The sequence below is a fragment of the Cricetulus griseus genome, chromosome X (genome assembly GCF_003668045.3).
Source record: "Cricetulus griseus strain 17A/GY chromosome X, alternate assembly CriGri-PICRH-1.0, whole genome shotgun sequence".
Classification (NCBI taxonomy): domain Eukaryota; kingdom Metazoa; phylum Chordata; class Mammalia; order Rodentia; family Cricetidae; genus Cricetulus; species Cricetulus griseus.
The window spans coordinates 8,319,487-8,347,439 of NC_048604.1; the positions used below are offsets into that span (position 1 = coordinate 8,319,487).

Sequence of the window (27,953 nt, forward strand, 5' to 3'; positions counted from 1 at the left end):
AGAGACACACACACACACACAGAGACACACACAGACACACACACACACACACACACACACACACACACACACACACACATGTGTGTGTATGAATGTCTCAATGTCTCATCTGGACATTATAAGTGTAAACATAAATATGTATAACATAAAGTTTTATTTTATATAAAATCCAAGCTATCATTTTTGTGATTAATAACCATAACATCTTTCATATAAAATCAGGGAAGCCTGTGTTTAGTTGTGTTTGGAAATTTATTAAAGGGCTGTTCAACATGTAATGATATTTTTGCATTTTTTGCATTGGGCGTTGGTGGCACATGCCTTTAATCCCAGCACTTGGGAAGAAGAAGAAGCTGGATCTCTGTGAATTTGAGACTAATCTGGTCTACAAAGCAAGATCCAGGACAGCCAGGGCTGTTACACAGAGAAATCCTGTCCCACAAAAGTAAAAAACAACAAAAAGGTTTTTTTTTTGCTAGAGCTACTTGGGACATCTGAATTTGCAAATTATTAAAAAGAATTTTAATTTAATATTTATTTTGTGCCCCATTGGCATGATATTGAATAAATATTCATTTAAGGTGCTTGTCAGTGAGGCTTCTCAAACAATTTACACTGCTGTTGGTTGGCTCCAGAAGTAAAAAATAAGACCCCATTTCTGAAGACCCCATTGCTGTTATTTCAGGGTATAAAGAAATCAGCTGCATCTGCACTGCAAAGATCCTCTAGTGGCTAGCTGTCATGGTGCTAGAAGGGGCTATGCAGGCCAATGAGGAAGAACTCCACCAACAATCTTACTGAGCTATGGACTCTGTATACAAAACTACTGACTTTCCAGGAAAGATGTGCTCAACAATGAAATAGTGGTAAGTCTGTTTTGTGCAGAAGAATTTTTTATTGTATTTTAGGCACCTTTTACAGTAAAGAATTCACATGTAGTACTGTAAACCTGGTCAAAAGCCCACGAATGAGAGTCATAGGCTCTAGTGGGCAAGCTATTCTTGTCATTTTGCTAAGTAGTTGTGATGTCCAGGTCTAATTGCTGTCTATGTATTTATGCCCATACATTAGAGTTCCTGTCAGCTTTAGTCGGAGAGATTCTTTTTGCAATGGTTAGGTTAGCAGTCACTATGGAAACTCATAACTGGTCAAAGTGCTGAGAATAAGGGACTGCTGAATACTTAGCCACAGGTGGGACTTCTGTATGACCTCTTTAAGGCCTATGGAAAAGTTTTGCAGAATCAGAAGCTGAAAACATTTAAGAGCCATAGGAAGCAAGCAGAGTGATATGACATGACTGTTCCATTTTTGAACTCACAGCAGTTGAGATTACCTGCATAAAACCTATACAAATTTGGCCATGTATGAAAATAATGAAGCCCATCAGTCAGTATAATTAATATATTCTAATAAAGTATTTCTAAAAGGAAGCTCTTAGCTTCATATAATTGAGGCACAGTGTTTGAGCTATGCTCCCAGCCCCCTATCAGGTACAAATTATGTTGGACAAGGAGAAACCATACATTTCAGACAATTCAGTAGCTTAAACTTATTTGCTTACATGATGATCACCCTAGGGGTTGAAAATAATTTGCATTTGGTAGCAAATTCCTTGACTTGAGGATAGTTTTCCTTGTTTCCACACAAGTCTCTAAAGAGGTAATGTCTCTCTGATATACACAGACATTAGTTACTTCAGCTTAGTAATACAGTAACAGAATATTTATGTTTCAAATGAAGGGAAGAGATCCATTCAACTTTTATTGAGGTAGACTGGATATAAACAAGTATCATTGTTGATTGAATACCTGAGCCCCAAAATTTCATTTGGAAAGTCTTACCAAATACTATTAAAATTGAATTTACTATTCATTATTATAGCAGACAGGATTAAATTTGAATAAAAATATTAAAGTTACTAGCCCTGAAATACACTGATGAAAATTTGTACAAATTACATTTAGAGTGATCATGCCATTTCAGATATATTTTCATTAGATAATCACTTGGAGGGCTTTATTATAAGAGTGTTTGGATGGGTCTTTAGCTACATATTCCAGAGTAATAACATCTTCAAGATGATATTGTGTCTTGTCCTTCCAACATCTTTTTATTTCAAATCTCCTCATCCACTGCATTCTCCTTTTGAAGGCCTTAGAGAAACAACTCAATGTGAGATTCTCCTTTGCAGGAATAGTCATGCATCTTGTCCCAGTCTGTACATTGTAGAATGTGTGGTAATTATTCTAAAAGAGGAGCTCCAAACTGTCAAACGTCAGTGCTTTTGTGAAGCTGGTATTTGTAAGCAAGTAGGTTGAATTAGTCAGGGTCAGACAGCTGTTGGAGTAAATTACCAGGGACAACCATGAGTGGCAGGGAGAAGCTATTGGAGTGCATAGACTTGGGGAATAAGAAAATAGATCTTTGAACTATGCTTGCTAAACAGACCTCTCTGGACATATCAGTTAAAAGTGATTGGATAGTGAATTAAAATGTCTGCATTTGTATTCCCCCCTGAATAACTGGCACAATGAGCTAATGTGAATGCTTTTGAGGGGAGTTCTCTATGGTGTATTTTCTACTTTACTGAAATCTCTAAAGCTCAGGACAAGATATTTCAGTTGTCTGACTGCATTGTGCATGTTGTCACAAAATGAGGTGGGGAAGAAATATTGCTCTTTAAAAGTTAGTGAACCGTGGGGATTTTTACATGGAATTGTAAAGAGTTCAAACTAGTCAAGGGAAGAAGTGGCAGATGGACAACTTGAAGACGGTTCAGGCAATGTATGAAAGACATAAGCATTGATCTCAAAGGGCTTTCTTTTCAGAGATGCACAGCTCAGGCCTTAGTGACTTCAATAGGTGCTCAAGAAAATATCCATGTTATTACTTTGGGCTTTTTGCTGAATACAGTTTCCACATCTATCCTTCAGACAAGTTTATAGCTAGCTACACACAGCACATAAATTGTCTTGAAAAGACTCTAAATGGTTAAATTTGATCAAACAATTGGTTACTTTGAGAACTACTCATTAGCATCCTGTTACTGAGCAGAGCACTGTCTGAATTAAGTTGCTTGTTTCCAAACACCTGTTTGAAATCTAGCACATGCAGACTAATAGAATAGAATTTTCTTTTTTAGAGACAAAAATTTAGACTTAAAAAATGAACAGTAATTGCCAAAACGTTTTATGTCGTTTTGAAGATGATATGGTTCTGGATATTTTGTAACAAGGAGGAATAAATAATGTCTCTATAAAAATCTCCATTCTATCTGAACTCAGAAATATTGCAGACTGTTTATCTTCTCATTTTGAAATTTAACTTTTCATTGTCTAATCAAATCTTTCTGTTCCAATTTATTTAATCATCATGGCATTATTCTTAATCATACTGAACTTTAGTTGTCCTCTCCATAATTAACACCCATCAGGAGATTCAATTAATTAAACTAAAATATAGTATTTAGTTTTTCAATAGCACTAACTACATTTTATGTGGTCAGTAGTTACATGTAGCCAGTACCTACCATACTTGACAGTATAAATGTAGAATTTTTTGCATCATCAAGATATTTCAGAAAATTCCTCTTTAGTGCTAATGTATCCTTGATAGATATCCAGCCTAGATGTCTCTCTTGTGCCTCAGACCTATAATAGCACTTGCATATCTCCATCAAGATGCCTCATAATCCTCATATTATTTTCACCAAATTCCTTTCCTAAGAGTTAAGTTATTGCCCCGAATGCAATGATGAAGAAGTCCTTTATTGCTTGTAAAGAGGAGAGCCATAGAAAATTTTGAATGTTGCCAGATGATTAATTTCAACATTGACAGTTCTCTATGGGAGAGTCTTGGTTTCATTTGATAATTTCCAAGTTGAACAATTCCTTACAATGACCTTGTCACAAGCTCCATTCTCTCTCATTACCTCTGCCCCTGAATTAACTTCAAATACTGAATGCAAAACAAGACTAACAAAGCAATCATTGTGATAGAAATTCCACAGATTGCTTAATTGACAGTTCCCAATCTCTCATTTATTTGGATTTCTAAATCAACAAAACTGAACTACAAATTAATTCATTAGTGCAAACAATAAGAAATGAGGTCAGGATTATTAAGAGGAGAAAGAGACAAGGAGATTAATTGATCCACAGGCAGATATACAGGTTGATCCCAGAAACTCAGCAAAAGTAGGTCACCCCCACCTCTCTTAATTACAAGCCCACAGCTTTCTTCTGTCAGGTCTTGAAATCTTGTGGCTTATTTTTGCATAGTGTAATTATGTTTCCATATCTGATCGTGTCCAATTTTGAAATGAAATAAACAGTAGGAACTAGTCACATTAGCAAGTGGAGCCACCAAATTACATTCATTAAGCCATTGTTCAATTATGGAGTGCAATCCTCCAGTGACCCCAGGAAAGCACAAATTCAGTTTACAATTAAGGATCCATGGTACTCAATAAACATATGTATAATTTTGGAAAGAATTTGTTGTTTCCCCTTCTACCAAAGAGAATCTAGATCCAGAAATTGCTTGAACAGAGAATAATTATACTTTGTTGAAAGGAAGCTGAATTCACCTTGATCCAAAGTGGGTTAGTAATTGCATACCCTATTGCATTATAATGATCCCTTGGATTTATAATTATAAACCTTCAGAAGGGTCTTAGTGTTATTCTCAAGTAACAGCAAAGTAGCAAGCATGTTTTCCACTTCCTTCTCTACAACAGGGCAATTCTCTATTAAATTACTAGTATTCTTTTATTATAGCTATTTCTCATGCTTCAAAAAACATCTCATCTCTACCCTATTATACAGCTCTCATTCTTTGTTTCAGCTTGTCTCCCCATCTTTGAATACATCTTTTGAATACACTGCTGAAGTGAGCTACCACTTATCAGACTGGCAAAATATCTGATAAATGAGTTTTGACTCTGATACTTACTAGCTATATGAACTCAGGAAAGTCAATTCTTCTTTGGTTCTGACATGTCTGTCTATGTCACAGAAGTTATATTACCAGCCTTGGACTATTAATATATCAGTATACAAATGGGCTAGTATGTCCAAAGCTCTTTAAACATGAACTAAGCATAAAGGTATGTGACCTTGTTGGTATTGCTTGCATTTTGAGGAATGATTCATAAACACATACCCTCTGTGTATATGTTGAGAACACATAGACATGACTCTTTTCTCTCACATTGTCTTTTGATTTGCCTCTAGATCCTGGATCAGTTTTATTATTGGAAATTGTCATCCTATATTCATTTAATTCACCATTCTGATTCTTGAATTGTGACCACCACAGGTTCAAACTGTGCCCAGTTATATATTACCAGAGTTGGGTATTGTTGTCATCTAGGTACTGGGTATGGAGATGTGAATGTGATGTTTCCGACATTTGGAGACTTCCTGATTACTCCTATAGGCAAATAAGTCAAATAGAGACATTATCAAGGATAACAAGCACAGTGGATATCAGGTTCTGCTCATCAGCATCTCACAATCTAGAACAAAATCCCAGCCCATAACAGGTAAATAATAAGCATTTGAATTGCTTAGATCTCAGTTTTCTGTGACTATTGTATATCAAATGACTTGGAGTCAATTGACTCTATCTGGTCACTGAACACATTTAATATAGTTTAATGCCTCATTCTGAAAAATGATTTTCTCATCCATGCTTTCTCCTCTGTCACAGACAAGACTCTTATCATTTATTGAGACTCCATTTTCAAATCTTCAATGGAATAAAGTGAGATGCATCTTTTAAATTTTGATTTCCTGATAGCTTTGTTAGCTTTAAGAACAGCTGCCATTTTGGATTGCTAATGGCCTTCTAATTCCCATTTCATGCCTGGTGCTTTGTCTCTTGTCAGTTCTACAGGACTGTCAGAGTCTATTTACTAACCTCGCCTATCTCCTCCTTCAGAACTCTTCGGCCCCGCTCTTTCTCCTGCTCTGTATTCTGTTCACTGCTCCACCACCTCACAGACCTCAGCTGCAACTAAAGAGTTCATGTGAAATTGGGAGCTAGGCTCCACAATGCATACGTTAATGAGAGATTCCCTTTCATTCCTGAATCTGTGTCATTTTAAATATTAGGAGTCTGTTCTCTATTAAAACAATTTCCCCAACAATAAAAAGTCAATTCCATTTCAACAAAACTTATGTAAGTTCAAGTTACACAAGTCACATTTAAGTAAACCTGCTTGGGGGATAGGGTGTACTCACTGCAACTCAGCCTTGAAGCCATTTTGTACTCAGGAAAAAAGAGCACCTTGTATAAAGTTTATCCTCTTATACAATTTTGATTTCTGTCCTTTTCTATCCAAGTTTTTGCACTGAACACATTTTCAAAGATGGGTATTAATCAGACAAATAATAATAGTGATGTACTGGCTGTTAATAAAGTCCGAACATTAAATAAATGGATTTTCTCAGATAGCAACTGTCATTTGGGGGATAAAGTAATGTATTCAGTAAATAAATTTCACACAGCCTGACTAAGCACTCCTACAGACTATTCAGATCAATATTTGATGAGAATGTATCAAAGCAAACTTATTGCTATGAGGAGCCACTGCTGTCTTTTGATTGAAGTTAATGAAGCAGACATATTAGTGTAAAGCACTTGCTGGATGCATTTGAAATTTGTTCTAACTACCACTAGGGCTGCTAATGGAAGACGGTAATTACTGTCCACATAATTCTGAAATAATTAGGAAAATGGGAACTTTTTGGAACCATGTTATTAAAATGCATGCCATTTAACAGAAAAGTTTCTGGACATGTGTTGGCTTGAATCAATGAAGATAAAAGTAACACATGGCCTATTTGTTACAATTGAAATCTCTCTTCTGTCGAATGCTGTAATGCATTAAAAGGGCAAGGAATTTGGCAACATTGCCAATGACACAGTGCAGCACAGGAAGTAAAATGGGGTAGTGACAGAATTCTTTACATCCCATTATGGCAAAGACACAGTAGCCATGCTGCAGCTTGAGGCCTGCTCTTGCTTCATCCATGTAAAGAAAGACAACAGATTTAAATGCATCTCTTGGATGCTTCCCTGAAGGCATAGATAGATCACTGCATTGACAAGGACTTCCTAGGACTGAAGCTGTTCAGGGCATTCACTTCCATCTCTGAATAAATCAGGTTATAACTGGCAGTGCCAGACAGGTGTGTCCTGCTCCCAGCATCAGGCTGGGGCCCAGTGGATTTGCAGTCTATGCACTCTCCTGACTGAAACATGAGAGAATGCTAAATGTGGTGTGCGTGAAAGAGAAGATGAATGGTTCCTGGAAGCATATTGTCAGTTGTGAGACAAGGCTCCCTCCCATAAAAGACAAGAAGATACTTAAAGAAAGGGATCCTGGGACAGCATTAATAAAAAAGAGACACCCTGATAAGAAAACATGGTCTCCAAGGACCAGGGCATGCGCATACTTTCCCAGTCTATTTAAAATGTCTTGAAAGTAATTTGTAATTGTAGCTTGTCAGATCTGAAATAAAAAAAGGAGGGTGGGGGAGAGAAAGCTGCACAAAAGAACGGTCTTCCCAGAATGTGTATGGGGGGGGGCAATCTCTTCAAAGAGAGGTGGCTGATTGGGAAAAGTGCACAAGCAATAAAAACTTGTTGTTAGTGGTGAATCAGGGAAGGCTTGGTGCTGAGCCATTGAAATAGAGGTTTAAAGAATATACTAATTTTACAATCTCCTCTAAAATTCTTCATAAGAGCTTCTGTGTTTATGATCTTAGTTGTTCACATAACTACCCTGTAAGAAATGGACAATGGGAATTATTCTGTTGTGTAGATGGAAGTTTCTGTCCCTCCCATTCCTGCAGCCATTTAATCCTCCCCCCAACACACACACACACACACACACACACACACACACACACACAGAGAGAGAGAGACAGAGAGAGAGAGAGAGAGAGAGAGAGAGAGAGAGAGAGAGAGAGAGAGGTTATAAACTGTATGGCCAATGGCTCAGGCTTCATATTGGCTAGCTCTCTCTTAATTATTAACCTATTTCGATTAATCTATGTACCTCCATGTGGTCTTGGTTTATCAGTGATGTGCAGGTCTCTTGCTTTCTTGGCAGCTACATGGTATCTCCTTGACTCGGCCTACTACCTTTCTCTATCCCTGTTTGGATTTCTGACCTGGCTAAATTCTACCTGTCCATTGGCCAAAACAGCTTTATTCATCAACAATAAGATAAATATATATTCACAACAAACAGAAAGATGTGGAGAGCTGCGCTTTGTCGGCCCAAAAGATGGCGCCGGCTTCTGCCTCCCACCATCCCGAGGGTGAGAGGTCTTTGTGCTGGACAATTTCTTATCTGGCTAAGGCTGGGCTTCAGACCTGCCTCCGTGTATGTGGACCCTTCTGCTTTTGCCACGTGGCGGTCTGGGGTGGGCTGCCAAGGGCCTTTTAAGCAGAGGGTCGGGTTTCCTCGGGGCCCCCAGAAGAAGAGTTCAAGGCTCCTGAAATAAACTGCAGGAAGAAGAGTTCCCGAGTTGTGTCTTTCTTGCTGGTCAAGATAGGCGCAACATCTGGTGGCCCGTACAGGGAACCCATAACTTCCTGCAGTCAGGGTGGTGCACCGGTAAGTCCCCTGGTAAGCAGGGGATCTGCGTCAAGAGCAGGAGACAAGGACGGCGACAAAAGCGGGGTTTTAATTGCTCCCTCTGTAGATAAAGACGGAGCGAATTCAGCTCTTAGGCCTGGAGAGCTGAAAGTAAAATGGCTGATTCTGTTGATGGATTACTATCTACTCTTGGCCGTCTGGATACTCCTGAACACAGTGTTCTGGTATCTTTTTTGTGCTTGCACCTACAGGTGCTTCTGGGTCAAGGGAATCCTTGGTATTCTGTGATAAACCCCAATGTCTATCCCCAGGTCCCAGAAATCCTCCCATACAATTTTGCTGTAAATCTTATGAAATCTATTCAAGTGAACTACCACACTCAGAAAACATGTGTGTATTGATATTTGGTTTGTAATATAACAAATAAAGCTTGCCCAAAGATCAGAGTGCAGAGCTAAGCTACTAGTTAGTCACACACCTAAGCCACTAGTCAATCATAGAGGACAGGCAGTAGAAGCCACACCTTTAGTCCCAGCACTCAAGAGACAGAGACAGATGCATCTCCATGAGTTCAAGACCACCCTGGGCTACCTGAGAGTGAATCAGTCTAAAAGAGAAACAGAGCTCACAACGTTGATCCCAGCACTTGGAAAGACATGGCATTAATCCCTAGACTAGAGAGGAATATAAGGCAGGAGCTCGTGCAGTCTCAGGGAGTCTGAGGTTTGGTGGAGAGCATTGCAGTCTGCAGTTACTCTGAGGACAGGATCACCACCACCCCTTTTGTTCGAGGCTTACTAGAGAGAGGTAAGAACTCTCTAGTGGTTTGGCTGATTTGCTTTTCTGATCTTCAGCTTCAACCCCAATATATGTCTCTGGGGTTTTTTTATTTGTGCTACACATATGCAAGAGTGCCTGTTGTCAGAAAGAAGACGGGGTGAGAACTAGAAAGAATTAGAAAAAGAGAGAGATCAGAGGGAGGGAAGGAGATAGAGATAGATAGATAGATAGATAGATAGATAGATAGATAGATAGATAGATAGAGATATTGTTAACCACAAAAGGAATAAAACAGTCATCTGAGTCTTGCTCTTAAAAGTTCCCACTTCCCTTCTGTTTATTTTTTTCCTCATTGGTCCTGAAGTTCTAAACCTTGAAACTTGGTGTGATTGACTTCTCCAGATTTGATGTTTTACTCTATGTAAGAAATCCTCTGTCCTGCCAGGACAGTGTTTAAAACCATGTTCTTCAACTAAAATAAACACTATTTTTTGTTCTATTCTTTCCATTTTGGAAGACATTCTGTCTCTTCAATTTGACTAAACCATGTTCACTGTGCTGAGGCAGACATAAATCCCACTGGCCCTGAGAAGCTTCAACTCCAGGTTTATCCCATAGAATAGAGGCCCACTCAGTATGTATTTCATGCTTCAGATCCCTGGTGACTGAACTTATCTTAGAGAGAGAGGGAGGAAGAGAGGGAGAAAGGGGAGGGAGAAGAGGGGAAGAGAGGGAGAGAGGAGAGAGGTAAAGAGATGTTACAGGAATGCTATTCAGAAATTTAATGTATCAAGAAAGTGAAGACTATTGAGGGCAGGGCATTGGGGACATTTAGTAGCAAAATTCTGCTTCTCAATGATCTCTGTTTTTCTTGGTCTGATGTCAGCTTTCTCTCAGATTCTTCTGGGAACCCTGATGGTCAACAGTCTCTGCTCTAAATATCTCACAAGCTTTAGAGGATAATTTAAACCATCTCTTGCAGTTCATTCCAGCTGATTCTAGGCGATTACGCCAAGTGGCCTGCTTAGTTTATGTACCTTTCCCTAGAAATATCTGGTATAACTTAAGGCAAAAACATTTAACCTTAATCATGGGGGAACCCTGGACCCTCTACTAGGTACCATTTCTAGAGCACAGAAGAAATTACTGTGAATCCATCCAGGCTTCTTAGTTGTTCTGTACCACATTGTCTCTGGTGAATTGCTTCTCTATTCTGAATGCATTTCTACCAAATGATTTTGACAACTCTTTGAGAACTGAACATAAGAACACGTGACATGTTCTTTTAGAGTTTTGATAAGGTGTATGGTATGTCTTTGAAATTTTATTTATTTATATGCAAATCAAGTGCCTTTTCTGTGCCAAGCTTATACTACTTGTTGGAGGGAACATTTGCTATCTGCTCCAACTACTGGCATGGATAACTTTCTAGTCACTAAAACCTCCATGGTATTTCTCATGTCTGTTTGCAAACCTCCTCTTTTATTGATTTGGAGATATGGTTGTGATTCTTTTTCACCTGGCTGAAAAAATAATCAGCAGGTAAGAGAGAGATGATGCACCCACTACTTTTAGAAAGCCTTTTTGATCTTCAATGAAGAGCTGGGTGAAGTGCTCATGTTCTTTGCTCACAGCATTCTCCATGACAATTGATGGTTACTGCCGTGTATCTAATCAGTATCTTCTTTTTTTCATTTTATAAGCAGTGACTTTTACTTAAAAATCCGCTTCTTTATCCACCACCATCTACTGGGTACTTGTTACAAATGCATATTCTTGGGCTTTATTCCAGTTTTAATGAATCAGAGACTGGGTTGAAGCCAGAATTCTTTGTTACTGAGCCCTCCAAGTAATTCTGGTGAATGTTTGGCTGTGAGAGTCACTGAGACAGACACACCCAGCTTTTGTCTCAGGATCTAGCTCATGGTGGTTGCTTGGTTCACTGTTCTGAGGATGAATTAGTGAAACAATATTTTCTCTCCCAATTAAGGATTTTGCATTTGTTATTTCTTTGAGCATTTTCACTACCAGGTAGATGCCCAATTTACATTTATTCATTCATAGCTAGAAAGATAAGAACCCACTTTTTAATTGGATTATTTTGTGTTTTAGAGAATAGCTTCTTGAGTTCTTTGTAAATTTTGGAGATCAGACCTCTGTCAGATGTGGGGTTGGTGAAGATCTTTTCCCAATCCATGGGTTGTTGTTTTGTTTTGGTGACTGTGTCCTTTACCTTACAGAAGCTTCTCAGTTTCAGGAGGTCCCATTTATTAATTGTTGATCCCAGTGTCTATGCTACTGGTGTAATGTTCAGGAAGCAGTCTCCTGTACCAATTAATTCAAGGGTATTTCCTACTTTCAATTCTAATAAGTTCAGTATAGAAAAAGTGGGGTACAGAAGTAAACAGACAATTCTCAATGGAGGAATCTAAAATGGCTGAAAGACATATAAGAAAGTGTTCAACATCCTTAGCCCTCAGGGAAATGCAACTGAAAACCATTCTGAGATATCATCTTACTCCTGTCAGAATGGCTAAAATAAATAACAACAATGACAGTTTATGCTGGGGATGATTGGAGAAATGGGGTAACTCTTCCACTGCTGGTGGGGGTGCCAACTTGTACAGCCACTTTGAAAATCAGTATGGAGACTCCTCAAAAAAATGGGAATCAGTCTACCATAAGATCCAGCAATTCCACTCTTAGGCATATACCCAAAAGAAGCACATTCATACAATAAGGACATCAGTTCAACTATGTTCACAGCAGCAATATTTGTAATAGCCAGAACCTGGACGCAACCTAGATGCCCCTCACCTGAAGAATGGATAGAGAAAATGTGGTACATTTACACAATGGAATACTACTCAGCAGAAAAAAATCAATGGAATTTTGTAATTTGTAGGCGAATGGATGGAACTAGAAGAAACCATTCTGAGAGAGGTAACCCAGTCACAAAAAGACAAACATGGTATTTACTCACTCATATGCTGATTTTAGACATGGAGTAAAGGATTACCAGCCTACAGTCCACACTGCCAGAGAAGCTAGTAAACAAGGAGGACCCTAAGACAGACATACATGGTCCCCTGGGGAAGGGGAAAGGGATAAGATCTCCTGAGAAAATAGGGAGCATGGGAGAGAGGGGGGAACTAGGAGAATGAGAAGGGGAGAAGAGAAGGGGTGAGGAGGACATGATGGGGCAGGAAGGTTGATTTGGGGGAAGAACAGAAGAGAGCAAGATAAGAGACACCATAATAGAGGAAGACATTATAGGTTTAAAGAGAAATCAGGCACTAGGGAAATGTCTGGAGAGCTACAAAGATGACACCAACTAACAATCTAAGCTACAGAGGAGAGGCTACCTTAAATGCTCTCCGCTGATAATGAGATTGATGACTAACTTATATGCCATCCTATAGCCTTCACCCAGCAGCTGGTGGAAGTAGAAGCAGACACCCACAGCTAAACCTTGAGCTGAACTTAAATCCAGTTGCAGAGAAGGAGGAGTGATGAGCAGAGGTGTCCATATCAGGGTGGTGAAACCCACAGAAACAGCTGACCTGAACAAGGGGGAGCTCTTGGTCCCCAGACTGATATCTGGGAAACCAGCATGGAACTTATCCACAACCCTTAATCGTGGGTGCCAGTGAGGAGACCTTGGAAATCTATGGGGCCCCTTGAAGTGGATCAGTACTTATCCCTTGCATAGGAATGGACTTTGGGAGCCCATTCCACAGGGAGGGATACTCACTGAACCTAGACAAATGGGGCGGGCCTTAGCCCTACCCCAAAGGATAGGAAAGACTCTGAAGATCCCCTACGGAAGGCCTCACCCTCACTGCGGAGCAGAAAAGGTATGGGATAGTTAGGGTGTTTGTTGGGGGCACAGGCGAGAAGAGGAGGGAGAGGGACCTGGGATTGACATGTAAAATAATCTCCTTTCTAATTAAAATAAAAAAAATTAAAAAAATAAATTCATACCCTATCAAAAACAGAATTAAATTTGTACTCTTTATCATAACAGTGAAGATTATTCGGGAACATTGTTTCATAATTATAGTCTACAATATTATCCATATGATATACCTTTCATTCATATCTTTTTAAATGAATCAAGAAAAATCCCAGAGAAAACCATATTCTTGAAGCTTCTGTCACCCTTTGAGCTTTACATGACATTTGAGAGAGGGGGGAAAAACCCTTCACTAAATCCTGAATGCCTCTAAGTTATCCTTGCTGATGAAACCAAGACTTAAGTTGTAAACAAATTAAAGACCCAAAACTTTCCTTTGGTACATTCTTTCAAGGACTTTATTGCTGTCTGTGAGCTACTTGATTCCTTTCAGAGGGAGCAATTCTCTGTGTGCTGTGCTGAGCTGGGCAGTCCTACACCTTGGCAAAGATGAGTGGGAGTGTGTGAGAGACCGAGCTGTCTCAATAGCCCAATGTTATGCTTTCAGCAAGCTTTTGAGAACAAAGTCTCTGTTTTTATTGCTCTCCCTGCCATTGATCGCAACTAGCTTCTTTCAGTGAGCTGTCCCTTGTCATTGTACTGAGTGCCAATGCAGGGCATCCCCTGAGCACTCTAAACCCTTCACAGGGCCCTGAAATGAGACCATTCTTAAGGCAATCCTTTCTCACATTCTGTACACACACACACACACACACACACACACACACACACACAGACACACACACACACACACACACACACACACACACACACACACACACACACTTACTTTCTGATAATCCTTTCCTGAATTCCAGAGAAGACAGTGCATATAAAGACTCAACAAAAGTTCTTGTTATATTGTATTTTTTCCTCTTTATAAGTCATTATGCCAATGTGAGGGATTAAAATAAATGTGCTATTAGTTTCTGAAAACATATTCCGTGTTAATGATGTGCAAAGCATATGTCATAAAAATGTGTCTTGAGATAAACTGCTTAAAATTTAAAGTTAAACTTAAAATCATACTAGATGAAAGCATAAATTGTTTCATACATGTGATAAAGCATCAGTAGCACAAAGCATATTCCAACTGTCAGTTTTAACTATATCACAATACCTAGAGATATTTATTTAAAAACACAGATTTTTTGGAATATCTCATTTAATGTGAACTCTGTAAAATTCAAATTTAAGTAGTTATTCTAGGCAATTGTTATATGTACCTACTGTCAGAAAGTACAAGATAATATGACTTTGAATACCTTCTAATTCAGAATCTGTGGTTATTTGTATTTCCTTGCACTTTATTATATACTTCTTCCTCTTATGTCTTCTTTTTCTGTTGCTCTTGCTTACCTTCCTTTCTCTTCTCTATCCTCTCCCTCTTTGCCCCATCTCTATTTTTTCATTTCCCCCTACTGTCTATTTCTGTGCAATTTATTTCTATCTAAATAAAGGGAAGAGGTACAAACATTTTAGACAGTACATTGCATCTTTTACATTTGATTACCCTTAGTTGCTTATATTTGCTCTTCTCATACTCAGCCAATACATCTGGTAATTGGAAAAAAAAAAGAATACCAACCTTGGTATATGATTTTTATACTATTTGATACCTTTCATGTCACAAGCTTCCCATCTGTAATAGCTGATTTCAAGTTGTGGATGTGATGTCATATGGAGTTTGGAAAACATAAAATCTACTCTTACAAATTAGTATAAGCAAACTCAATTCAGTAGGTACTAGCTTATTTTCAATCTTAAATTTCTATGTTCCATTTTAAGTAACTAATGAGTTAACAATTGGACATCTTCTTTAAACCAAACAAAAGCCAGTCATTGCTACCATAGAAAAACTTAGCCTTTAATGTTTTATGGGTTGGGTTTAAATCCCAGTTCTACCATTTAAAATTGTGTGATAGATACCTAAATGACTACTACTGGTTTCCTTATTTTTAGAACAAATAGAACCCTCAATGGTGAGGTAAATGCAACAAATGAATGAATAATACTAAAGAGGATAAAGTAAACAATAGCAGCATTACATTAGCATTAGAGACATTAGCACTAACCTGGAAAAAATTCTAGTGGGAGGGTGAAAGAGATCTCACAGTGGAACTTAAGGTTAATAAGGAAAGTCATTATTTTGTTAAGTGCTTACTATGTTCTGGGCATGATTCAATATGAATTATTTTATTTTAAAGGTATATAAGCATATAAATGGTATTACTATGCCAAAAGTTCAAAAGCAAACTCAGTAGCTAAAATTCAGTTTCGTATTTGACCTACATTGGACAAGTACCAAAAAGACAAATCTAGAAAGAGAGGATGGAGGATATGAAGTCAACATCACACATTTAAGCTTTGTACTTTTATTCAAACCAACTGTTTTGCAAAGTTATTCAGTATAAATCAGCTATATTCATAATAATGAAACAAGGCCCTGGGAGAGAAAGTGTTGCATATTTGAGCAGTAGTTTCTTTCTACTAGCAAAGGAAATACACTAAGACGTTAAACATTGGTTTAAAGCTGATTTTAACCAACTCTTGTGTTCTCATGTATTGTTTAGATACAAAGCAACTCACCTGAGTGTTCTGTTCCCAGTCTTTTTATTCTAAACACATCATAATTTTCTTCTAGTCTCCTCCAAAAAGTGAAACAGTGGGAGCACATCCAAATTAATTTTATGAAGCTAGAATTACCATCATTTCAATGCCAGACAAGAGCATTACAAAATAAAGAAAACTCCAGGTCAAGATGTCTGATTAACATTGAAAAATTTTTGACAAAATATTAGGAAAAATTTGATACCACATTTAAAGGGAAAACCATCATTATCAATTAGGATCCAGCATTGGGATGTGAAGATTATTTAATAATGGTAGTTATGCAAATGTGGCATATGTTAAGAAACAGCAAAAGCCACATCTTTATATCAGTAGATTCAGAAAAGGACTGGATGAACTTTGATATGTCTTCATAATGAAAATTCTCAGCAAGCTATGTATGGAAGGAACAGACCTCAACATTTAAAAAGTATGTTTAATAAGCCAAAGTAACATGAGTTCTAATAGGTCTTATTAATAAAAGCCCAGAGTCAGATATTAGGTTGTGAAAGCTGAAAGATCAGAGAAGCAGATCAGCCAGACACTAGAACTCTTACCTCTACAAAATCCTCAAACTGAAAAGAGAGTTTCTGTCTCCTAAGTCTATTTCTCTCTCAGCCCAGCCATCTTACTTCCTGTCTGTCTGTACAGACCTCCAGACCTCTATGGTTAGCTAGTGGCTAGATTCACCCTCTTATCTTCATCCAAGCTTTAATTGTTAGAGTATAGTAATAATAGAGTCTAAAAATAAAAAGTTTATAACTAATATAAGAAACTACATACAATATGTACAATAACTATATCCAATATATATAGACAATAAATACATCAACAAAGTGTAGTCTATTAAAAATTGACAAATTCGTGTCTGGACACACCTCACCCCTGTCTACACTCTGCCCTCTGTCCTGCGGCAGGTACCCGAGCCTCAGGTGAGTCTGGGCGCTGGGTGAGCCCAACCTCCCCCATCAACCCCTGCTCGCTTCTGCCTGAGCCCACCTGACAAGAATAAATCTGCACAGAGCAGAAGGCCCACCCTGAGTCTGGACACACCTCACCCCTGTCCACATTCAGCTCTCTCTTATCCAGCTGCCTCCAGAGGCTGAGCCCTCTGCCAGCCACCGGAGAGAAGGAAAGACCCGACCTGCACCCACTGGAAGAAGGGATGGGAAGAAGACAGAGTAAGAACACACTTAACAACAGAAAGACCAATATGACACAACCAAAATCTAGGGACTCCACACGAGCAAGATCTGAAAAGCCCAACACAGAGGGCTTTTCAGAAGTGACAGACCTCGAAAATTATCTTAGGAAGATGATAGAGACCCCTAAAGAGGAAACAAGAAAATCCCTTTAAAAAATAGAAGAAAAAACAAGCAAAAAATTACATGAAATCGAGGAAACGACAAACCAAAAAATTCAAGAAGCAAACAAATCTCTTAAAGAATCTAAAGAAAGCCAAGAAATAAACAACCAAACAAGTGAAGGAAACACTTGAAACAGTTCAAGGCATGAAAGCTGAAATAGGCACAATAAAGAAAACACAGAACGAGGGGATACTGGAAATAGAAAATCTGGATAAAAGATCAGGAACTAAAGATGTGAGTATAGCCAATAGAATTCAAGAGATAGAAGAGAGAATCTCAGTTGTTGAAGACTCGCTGGAGGATATACAGACATTGACCAAAGAAAATCTCAAGTCCAACAAATCCCTAACAGAAAATATCCAGGAAATATGGGACACCTTGAAAAGGCCGAACCTAAGAATAATAGGTATAGAAGAAGGTGAAGAAATACAGCTCAAAGGTACAGAAAACATATTCAACAAAATCATAGAAGAAAACTTCCCCAGCCTACAGAAGGATATGCCTATGAAAGTACAAGAAACTTACAGAACACCAAAGAGTCCCCTCGACACATAATAATCAAAACACCAAACCATCAGAATAAAGAGAAAATATTAAGAGCAGCAAAGGAAAAGGGCCAAGTAACATACAAAGGGAGACCTATCAGAATCACTCTCGACTTTCAGTGGAAACTTTGAAAGCCAGAAGGTCCTGGATAGATATCCTACAAACACTAAGGGGGCATGGATGCCAACCCAGACTACTGTACCCAGCAAAACTTTCAATCACTATAGATGGAGAAAACAAGATATTAGATGCCAAAACTAGACTTAAACAATACATATCTACAAATCCAGCACTACAGAAATTTCTGGAAGGAAAAATCCAACTCAACAAAGATAACTTCCCTCACAAAAACATAGGCAATAGATAATCCAATTTTACCAAGCACAAAACTAAACAGGAGGGTAAAATACACCCACAGTGATACCTCCAACAATAAATGCAAAACAAACAAGAACCAACAATCAATGGACATTAATATTCCTCATTGTCAATGGTCTTAACCTGCCTATAAAAAGATACATGCTAACAGAATGGATATGACGACAGAATCCATCCTTCTGCTGTATACAAGAAACACACCTCAACTTTAAAGACAGAAGTTACCTCAGAGTAAAGGATTGGGAAAAGATTTTCCAATCTACTGGGCCAAAGAAACAAGCTGGTGTAGCAATCCTAATATCTAACAAATAAGACTTCAAACCAAAATCAATCAAAAGAGACGAAGAAGGGCATTTCATACTCATCACAGGAAAAGTCCATCAAGATGAAGTCTCAATCCTGAACATCATGTCCCAAATACGAAGGCACCCACATTTGTAAAAAAAAAAAAAAAAACAAAAAAAACAAAAAAAACAAAAAAAACAGTACTAAAGCTCATAAAACATATAAAACCACACACACTTATAGTAGGAGATTTCAAAAGCCTGCTTTCACCACTAGACAGGACCACCAGACAGAAACTTAACAAAGAAACAAAGTATCTAACAGAAGTTATGACCCAACTGGGTTTAAGAGATATCTATAGAACATTCCATTCAAACACAAAAGAATATACCTTCTCAGAACCTTCTCTAAAATTGACCACATAGATGGCAATAAAGCAAACCTCCACAGACACAAAAGAATTGAAATAACCCCCTGTATCTTATCAGATCACCATGCTTCAAAGTTAGAATTCAACAGCAATACAAATTGCAGAAAACCTACAAACTCGTGGAAATTGAATAACACACAATTGCACCATTCCTGTATTGGGGAAGAAATAAAAGACAAATTAAAGATTTCCTACAATTTAATGAGAATGTAGACACAACATACCCAAACTTATGGGACACTCTGAAAGTTCATAACACTAAGTGCCCACAGGAAGAAACTGGAGAATAGTCACACTAGAGAATTGATAGAACAACTGAAAGCTTTAGAGCAAAAAGGAGCAAACTCACCACAGAGGAATAAACTCCAGGAAATAATCAACCTGAGGGCTAAAATCAATAAAATATAAACTACAAAAAAACATTACAAAGAATCAATGAAACATAGAGTTGGTTCTTTGAGAAGACCAACAAGATAGACAAACCTCTATCCAAACTAACCAAAAGGCAAAGAGTGAGAGAGCATGTTAACTAACAAAATCAGAAACGAAATGGGGGATATAACAACGGACACTGAAGAAATCAAGAGAATCATCAGGTCATACTTTGAAAACCTGTACTCCACAAAATTCGAAAATCTAAAAGAACTTGACACTTTTCTGGATAGATATCACTTACCAAAATTAAACCAAGAACAGAAAAGCAGTTTAAATCGACCTATAACCCCTAATGAAATAGAAGCAATCATCAAAAGCATTCCAACCAAAAAAGCCCAGGGCAGATGGCTTCACTGCAGAATTCTACCAGAAATTCAAACAAGAGCTAATACCAGTACTCCTTAAATTGTTCCACACAATAGAACCAGAAGGGACATTGCCAAACTCTTTTTACGATGCTACAATCACTTTAATACCCAAGCCACCAAAAGATACAACTAAAAAATAGGACTACACACCAATATCCCTCAAGAACATCGATGCAAAAATACTCAACAAAATATTGGTGAATCGAATCCAAGAACACATCAGAAAAACCATGCAATATGATCAAGTAGGCTTCATCCAGGGATGCAAAGATGGTTCAACATATGAAAATCTATCAATGTAATCCACCCTATAAATAGACTGAGAAAGTAAAACCACATGATCATCTCACTAGATGCTGAAAAAGCCTTTGGCAAAATCCAAAATCCCTTCCTGATAAAGATCTTGAAGAGATCAGGAATAACAGGAACATATCTAAACATGATAAAAAGCAATATACACCAAACCAACAGCCAACATCCAAATAAATGGAGAGAAACTTAGAGGGATTCCTCTAAAATCAGGAACAAGACAAGGCTGTCCACTCTCTCCATATCTCTTCAATATTGTACTTGAAGTTCTAGCTAGAGCAATAAGACAAGAAAAGGAGATCAAAGGGATACAAATTGGAAAGGAAGAAGTCAAACTTTCACTATTTTCAGATGATAGGATAGTCTACATAAGTGACCCAAAAAACTTTACCAGGGAACTCCTACAGCTAATAAACACCTTCAGCAAAGTAGCAGGATACAAAATTAACTCAAAAAAAATCAGTAGCCCTACTATTTACAGATGATAAATCCAATGAGAAAGAAGTCAGAAAAACATCACCTTTCACAATATCCACTAGCAACATAAAAAATCTTGGGTAACACTAACCAAAAAAGTGAAAGACCTGTACAGTGAGAATTTTGAGTCTTTAAAGAAAGAAATTAAAGTAGATACCAAAAAATGGAAAGATTTCCCATGCCCTTGGATAGGTAGAAATAACATATTAAAAATGGCAGTCTTGGCAAAAGTAAGCCACAGATTCAACGAAATCCACATCAAAATCCCAACACAGTTCTTCACAGACATTGAAAGAACAATACTCAACTTTATATGGAGAAACAAAAAACCCAGGATAGCCAAAACATCTCTGTACAATAAAGTATCTTTTGGAGGCATCACCATCCCGGACTTCAAGCTCTATTATAGAGCCATAGTTCTGAAAACAGCTTCGTATTAGCACAAAAATAGACAGATATACCAACAGAATTGAATTGAAAACACTGACATTAACCCGCACACCTATGAACACCTTATTGTTGACAAAGATGCTAAATCTATACAATGGAAGAAAGATAACATCATTCAACAGGTGGTGCTGGCACAACTGGATTCGGACATGCAGAAGATTGCAGATAGATCCATATCTGTCACCATGCACAAAACCTAAGTGCAAATGGATCAAAGATCTCAACATAAATCCAGCCACACTGAATCTTCTAGAAGAGAAATTGTGAGATACCCTTGAAAATTTGGCACAGTAGACGGCTTCCTGAGCATTACACCAGTACCACAGACATTGAGATCTGCAGTTAATAAATGTGAACTCCTGAAAATGAGGAGCTTCTGTAACACAAAGGAAACAGTCAGTAAGACAAAACCTCAGTCCACAGAATGGGAAAAGATCTTTACCAACTCCACATCTGACAGATGGCTGATTTCTAAAATATACAGTGAACTCAAGAAGCTACCCATGAAAAAACCAAACAATGAAATTAAAAAGTGGTGTGCAGAACTAAATAGAGAATTCTCAACCGAGGAATATGAAATGGCTGAAAAACACTTAAAGGTCTCAAAATCCTTGGCCATCAGAGAAACGCAACTCAAAAGAACTCAGAGATACCATCTTACAATGGCCATAATGGCTAAAATCAAAAGCACCAATGACAATCTATGCTGGAGAGGATGTGGAGAAAAAGGAACACTCCTACATTGCTGGTGGGAGTGCAAACTTGTAAGCCCACTCTGGAAATCAGTAAGGCGGTTTCTCAGAAAAATGGGAATCCGTCTACCTCAAGATCCAGCAATTCCCCTCTTGGGCATATACCCAAATAGTGCACATCCATACATCAAGACATATGTTCAACCATGTTCATAGCAGCATTGTTTGTAATAGCCAGAACCTGGAAGCAACCTAGATGCCCCTCAACTGAAGAATGGATAGAGAAAATGTGGTACATTTATACAATGGAGTACTACTCAGCAGAAAAAAGCAATGGAATCTTGAAATTCGCAGGCAAATGGATGGAACTAGAAGAAACCATCCTGAGTGAGGTAACCCAGTCACAAAAAGACAAACATGGTATGTACTCACTCATATATGAATTTTAGACAAAGAGCAAAGTATTACCAGCCTCCAATCTTCTTCACTAAAGAAACTAGGAAACAAGAGGACTCTAAGGGAAAAATGAATGGACCCCAGGAAAGGGGAAGTGGCATGAACTCCTGAGCTAATTGGGAGCATGAGGATAGGGGAGACGGAGCTCTCAGAATGAGAGGAAATGAAGAGGAGAGGAGAGGAAAGGAGGAAATGGAGGAGCAGAAATATTGATTTTGGGAAGAAAAGAGGAGAGCAGGATGAGAGATAACATATTAGAGGGAGCCATTATAGGTCCAAGTAGAGATCTGTCACTAAGGAGATTTCCAGAGACCTACAAGGATGACACAAACTGACAATCTAGGCAATGGTGGAGAAGATAACTGAAATACATTTCCCCTAAATGAGACTGATGACTACTCTTTATGCCATCCTAGAGCCCTCATCCAGTGGCTGATGGAAGCAGAGGCAGACTCCCACAGATATACACAGAACTGAACTCTGGAACCTAGTTGCAGAGAGGGAGGAACGAAGATGAAAGGTGCTGGTACCAGGCTGGTGAAACCCACAGAATCATCTGGCTTGAACAAGGGGGAGCACATGGACCCTAGACTGCTGTCTGGGAGTTCAGCACAGGACTGATCCAGACCCCTGAACATGGATGTCAATGAGGAGGCCTCTGCACTCTAGGAGGCCCCTGGTAATGGATTAGTATTTTTCCCTGGTGTAAGAGCCCATCCCACGTGAAGGGATCCACTCTCTGTCTGGACACATGGGGGAGGGCCTAGGCCTGGCCCAGGATGATGTGGTGGGCTTTGAGTGCCCTATCCTGCCTGGGGAGTGGAGGGGGGATGGGGTGCGGAGGTAGTTGGGAGGGAGGGAGTTGTGGGAGGAGGGGAGGGAGAGGGAGATGGGATTGACAAGTGAAGTAAGCTTGTTCCTAAAATAATGATTCTGTATGTGCCTAAAATTTTGTACTGCAAAATACTTAGTAAACTGCTACAATATACAAAATAGTGTGTGTATGTGTGTGTGTGTGTGTGTGTGTGTGTGTGTGTGTGTGTGTGTGTGTGTAAAATAAATTGACAAATTCAGAGACAATACTTTCTCTCTCTGTCTCTCTCTGTCTCTCTCTGTCTCTCTCTCTTTCTCTCTCTCTCTCTCTCTCTCTCTCTCTATATATATATATATATATATATATATATATATATATATATATATACATATAGTCTTGGTGAGTCTGAAAGAATTTACCTAACTCACCTCCTATCATAACTTGCATTTTCATAACTACATTTTTATGTCTCTCAACCTTATACACTTTATATTTCTTTAGCGAAATTTTTCTGTGTCTGTGACAAAGGAAAACTGGAACTATAACTATAAAATCTTCAACTTCCTTAGAGACCCAGGAAGGAAATACTATCAACTGAGTAAGCAGGAAGTGCAAGCAAGCAACTTCCAAAAAATGTGAGAAATGACAGAAAAAGCTGGCTGCCTGGACAGTCAGCCAAGGTTCCTCAGCAACATTGAATCATCTATCTTTGGCCTATAGGCCTAGAATATATGACAGACTTTTCTGTGAAATAGGGTATTCTGAAGGGCTGTCATACCTTCTCTTGGCAAAGTTTGGCAGTTCTTTCTTTTGAGTTCCATTTGTCCAATTAGGACAGCATATTATCAGTAGTTGAGACAAGGATACTTTCTTTTCCAATGTCTAACTTTTGTCACAAAGAAAGTAAACTCCATGTGAAGTTTCTTTGATGTCCATCATCTTCTCTGAATTAGACTGGTGCTGCCAGGAACAGACATGTCTCATTGCCATAAAAAAGAAAAAAAGAACCTATGTTATTAAATGTCTTAAATGCCATATTTGCAGATCTCTGAAGTATTTGAGGATGACATGTCCATCTAAAATATATCTATTTTTGACCTTGAATACACACGTAATAGAACAAGTTAAATTTTAGTAGGTGACTAATTACTAACTTACATTTCCTTACTATCCTAAATTGTTGGTAATAATAAGTTTCAAGGGCTAAAAATTTTCATTACATTGTTAAATGAGTTGCATAGATACCAAAATTTGAACATGGTTAGAAATATATGTACTGTATGTTCTAAAAGTAATACCAAAATTGAAAGCCAATGTAAATTATTTAAAACTAGTAGTTGGTTTTTTGTGGTTTATAAGCAGATTCAATAATTTATGCCTTTTCCTATTTCTATATCCCGTTTTTTCTTTTCAAAGTAGATTCAATACTCTAACCTTATTTCCTAACATATCTATATCCCCCTTTTTTTCTTCTTGAAACAAGAACTCTGAATTTAATCTCCTTTGTTCAACATTTTTGCTGACCATTACCAGTAACAGAATAGTAGTAAATTTGAAAACATTCTCCTTAAGATCAGGAGCAAGAAAAAGATGTCCATGTTTACCATGGACACATGTATTTTCAATCAATTTCCTGACAACATGTACTGGAGGAAGGGAAGAATACAGTATTATTGTTATAGCACAAGGGAAATACAATCAATAAGATTATTCCTTTTGTAGGTATTTTTAGCTGACCTTTTCCATCTCAGGTCAAGAAAAAAAAATGATGAATAATCATCATTTTCAACTCTGTTAAACTAAAAGTTACAAGATTAGTAAAGCATAACTCTCAGTGTTCCTGTGAAAGAGTTTTTGAGATAATTTACCAAGTAGAACTTGATGATAAACTTCCTCAATTTGACACAACCTACAATTGTCACTGAGGGATTGTCTGTGATTGCTTTGGCCTATGGGCATTTCTGTTTGTGGTTGTCTTAATTAACTTCAATAATGTGGAAAGACTCAGGCCACTGTAGTGGCTCTGTTTTCTAGGCATTGTGCTCTGGGTGGTTTAAGAGCAGAAAAAATGATCTGAGTATAAGCAAGCAAGTATGGATGCATTCATTTTTTTCTCTGCTTTGTGTATGTGACACGTCTAGCAGAAGTTTTTGTCACTTTAACTTCCCCACAGTAATGGACCTGGAGTTGTGCAATAAACTAATCTGTTTCTCCTCCATGCTGCTTTTGTCATTGTATTTTATCTGAACAATAGAAATGAAACCAGATAAGGAATGATGATCCACCCTGATTGAAGATAGCACGAACTAATAAGCTAGAGACCTAGATAGAATGGGGAAAAGAAGAAACCCCACTATCTGGTATGGACATAATCATTTTGTTCACTCTCACTGTCCTTGCCTATCATGATATGATTTGATCAGCTCCATCATGCCTTCCTTTTCTTCATTCACAATATATCTTTCTCTTTTTAAGTTGTTTAAGTCAAGTACTTTTACACAGAGATACAGAAATCTAACTAATCTAGTGATGGAGTTCATGATAAATATCTAATTGATGTGTTCTGCTGCTTCCTGATTCGCTCACTCTTTTTCCAAAGCAAGAAAAATACCCATTTACTGGTCTCACAAATGAATTGCATATTCCTATTCAAACAGGCAATAAGGAAGAAGTCCTTTTCTTGGAATGTGTAATCTGGACCTAGTTAAAGGATCAGGGTATGGTACTAGTGATTTTCATTTACATATATATATATATATATATATATATATATATATATATATATATATGTAAATATATATCATTCATTTTATTTCTGCCGTACTTGCTTACTTCCTTGCTTACTCTCTATTTAATGTTTTTGTTTTTTCAGAATCGTCAAATATAAGCAAACAGTTCTGCTTATCCTATAAGCAATACAGGTAAAGCCAATAAATAAGATAATGTTATACATGTCAACTAATAGAACCAAATGACATAATGCAAAGTAAAAAGTTAATAAAAATCTGGAGTTATTCAACTCTCCATTATATTCTACATTGTTTTTGTCGGTGGTGAGGATAAGAAAAACTTCTGTAACAGAATAAATGCTGCTTTTACAATAAGAATTCAGGTAACAGAATCCAACCTATTCTCCAACTTCTCAAATGTTATTACTTATTTTGGAGAACATAGCAAAGTACTCTTTACCTCTTGAACCTCTGTTATGTTTTGGGATCTTGAGAGCGGAACACAGCTACTCAGATACCCTTGACAAAAGACTGTTCCTCCCCCATCAGTTAAGGTTGTCTACTTCCAACAATTGTGCCACTTGAGATATGTGTGGAGCAATGACAGCGGAAAGGAACACCGATCTCCAGGCCAGAGCATCCAAATAGACCCTGGGGAGTATAGGGATGGCAGATGTTGCAGCACAGTCACCCTCACATCTCCTACTGTTTCTGACAAAACACTAGATTCTTATCTCCTTTGAAACTCAGATTTAGAAACAAGGAAAACTAACTCAAAGGAAGGGAGGAAGGAAGAAAGTAAACTGTACAATCACTGAATTTATCTGACTGTTCTGAAATTCATTTATGTAGAGCTTACCTACCTGTATTAGCTCTTATAACAGTTCTATTTTAATTCTTCTTATACCAGGTTGAATTCATATAATAATCATACAACTAGTCAATTGTGGTACCTAGGTTAAAGTCCATTAAAAAGTAGTATTCTACAATTTTTTAAAGAATTAAATCCCAGTTTTCTGGACATAAATCAAAAGAGAACGCTTCAGAAGGAGTTAATTTATATATGTAAGAATGGACCTTATTTGTCCTTTTTGCCATTTGCCCCAGCTCACATGTCTCATGCAACTTCCTTATTGATTTATCCTCAAAACTCCATGAACTCATGCTAAAAGCTTGAAAAGCGTCTTTGTCATTTCTCCTTCAACCTCCCTTTTTTCTAATGTGAGTTTTCTAATTATTACAGTTGGACTTCAGAGAGATCCCGAGTCCACTCTGATCATTAACATATTAGGTAAGTTTGCTATACTTTTCTTTCTTATACTAATAAACAAATAAAATTTTTTCAGCTCAAAGATACAGCTGTTTCTTTATATTTCATTTTAATGTATTGACAGCTAGTGATGCTAGTCACTATTACTCTGATACAGTTTTAAACATACTTTAATTACTTTATATTTTTATATGTGTATAGGCATGTACACATGGATGAAGTTTTGTAAGGAGACCAAAGACATTGGATACTCTGGAGCTGGAGGTACAGGAAGCTCTAACCCACTTTACATGAGTGCTGAGAAATAACTTCAAGTATTTTTGCAAGAGCTGCGTAAGTTCTTAACTGTGGAGCTATCAGACCTCAACCCAATATGATGACATTTCAAAACATTGTTCTAATTTCCTTATTGTTTCTGTGAGGCAAATACCCTGACAAAAAGCAGATGTACATGCTATTCAATATTCTGTTTTGAATATCAGATCATCCTAATTTATTCTTCAGGAATGAACTTTAAATGCCACTTTCTTACTGAGATGTTTTAGTCCATTAAGGATGCAACAAGAAAGAATTATAAATAAATAATAGACACAGTTCCTGGGTGATGGTGGAATTGTTGTCAAATAAGGACAGTATCCTCATAGCAAATGTCTGCCTAATAGATAGTTCAACTTTTCTAAAGACCTCACCTCAAGAGGGTCCTATGATGGGACATCATAAATTTCAGTCTGTTTTAACAGGAAACATTCTCTTAAACAGCATTTTAAAGCAGACATCATTGAAATTTTCTATCGCAAGCCCCTATACTTAGTTATATGGGTGATCATCACAATATGCAATCATACATGCATAATTTATTTTCAATTCATAAGTAAAATTATGTATACAATGTATACATCTATATAAGTGGGTAAATCAAGTTAATTAGTATGCTATTACTTCACATGTTTAGAATAGTTTGTGGCTAAGAACACATAAAATCAACTCT

General features: G+C 37.7%; 1 long non-coding RNA gene across 1 annotated transcript; it reads left to right on the forward strand.

Annotated features, from left to right (window-relative positions):
- Positions 1-691: 691 nt before the first annotated feature.
- On the forward strand, positions 692-27,519 carry LOC113837780. The gene is made up of 4 exons (XR_004771352.1): positions 692-866; positions 25,839-25,887; positions 26,939-26,986; positions 27,167-27,519. It is a non-coding gene; the product is annotated as an uncharacterized LOC113837780 (long non-coding RNA).
- The last annotated feature ends 434 nt before the right edge of the window (positions 27,520-27,953 follow it).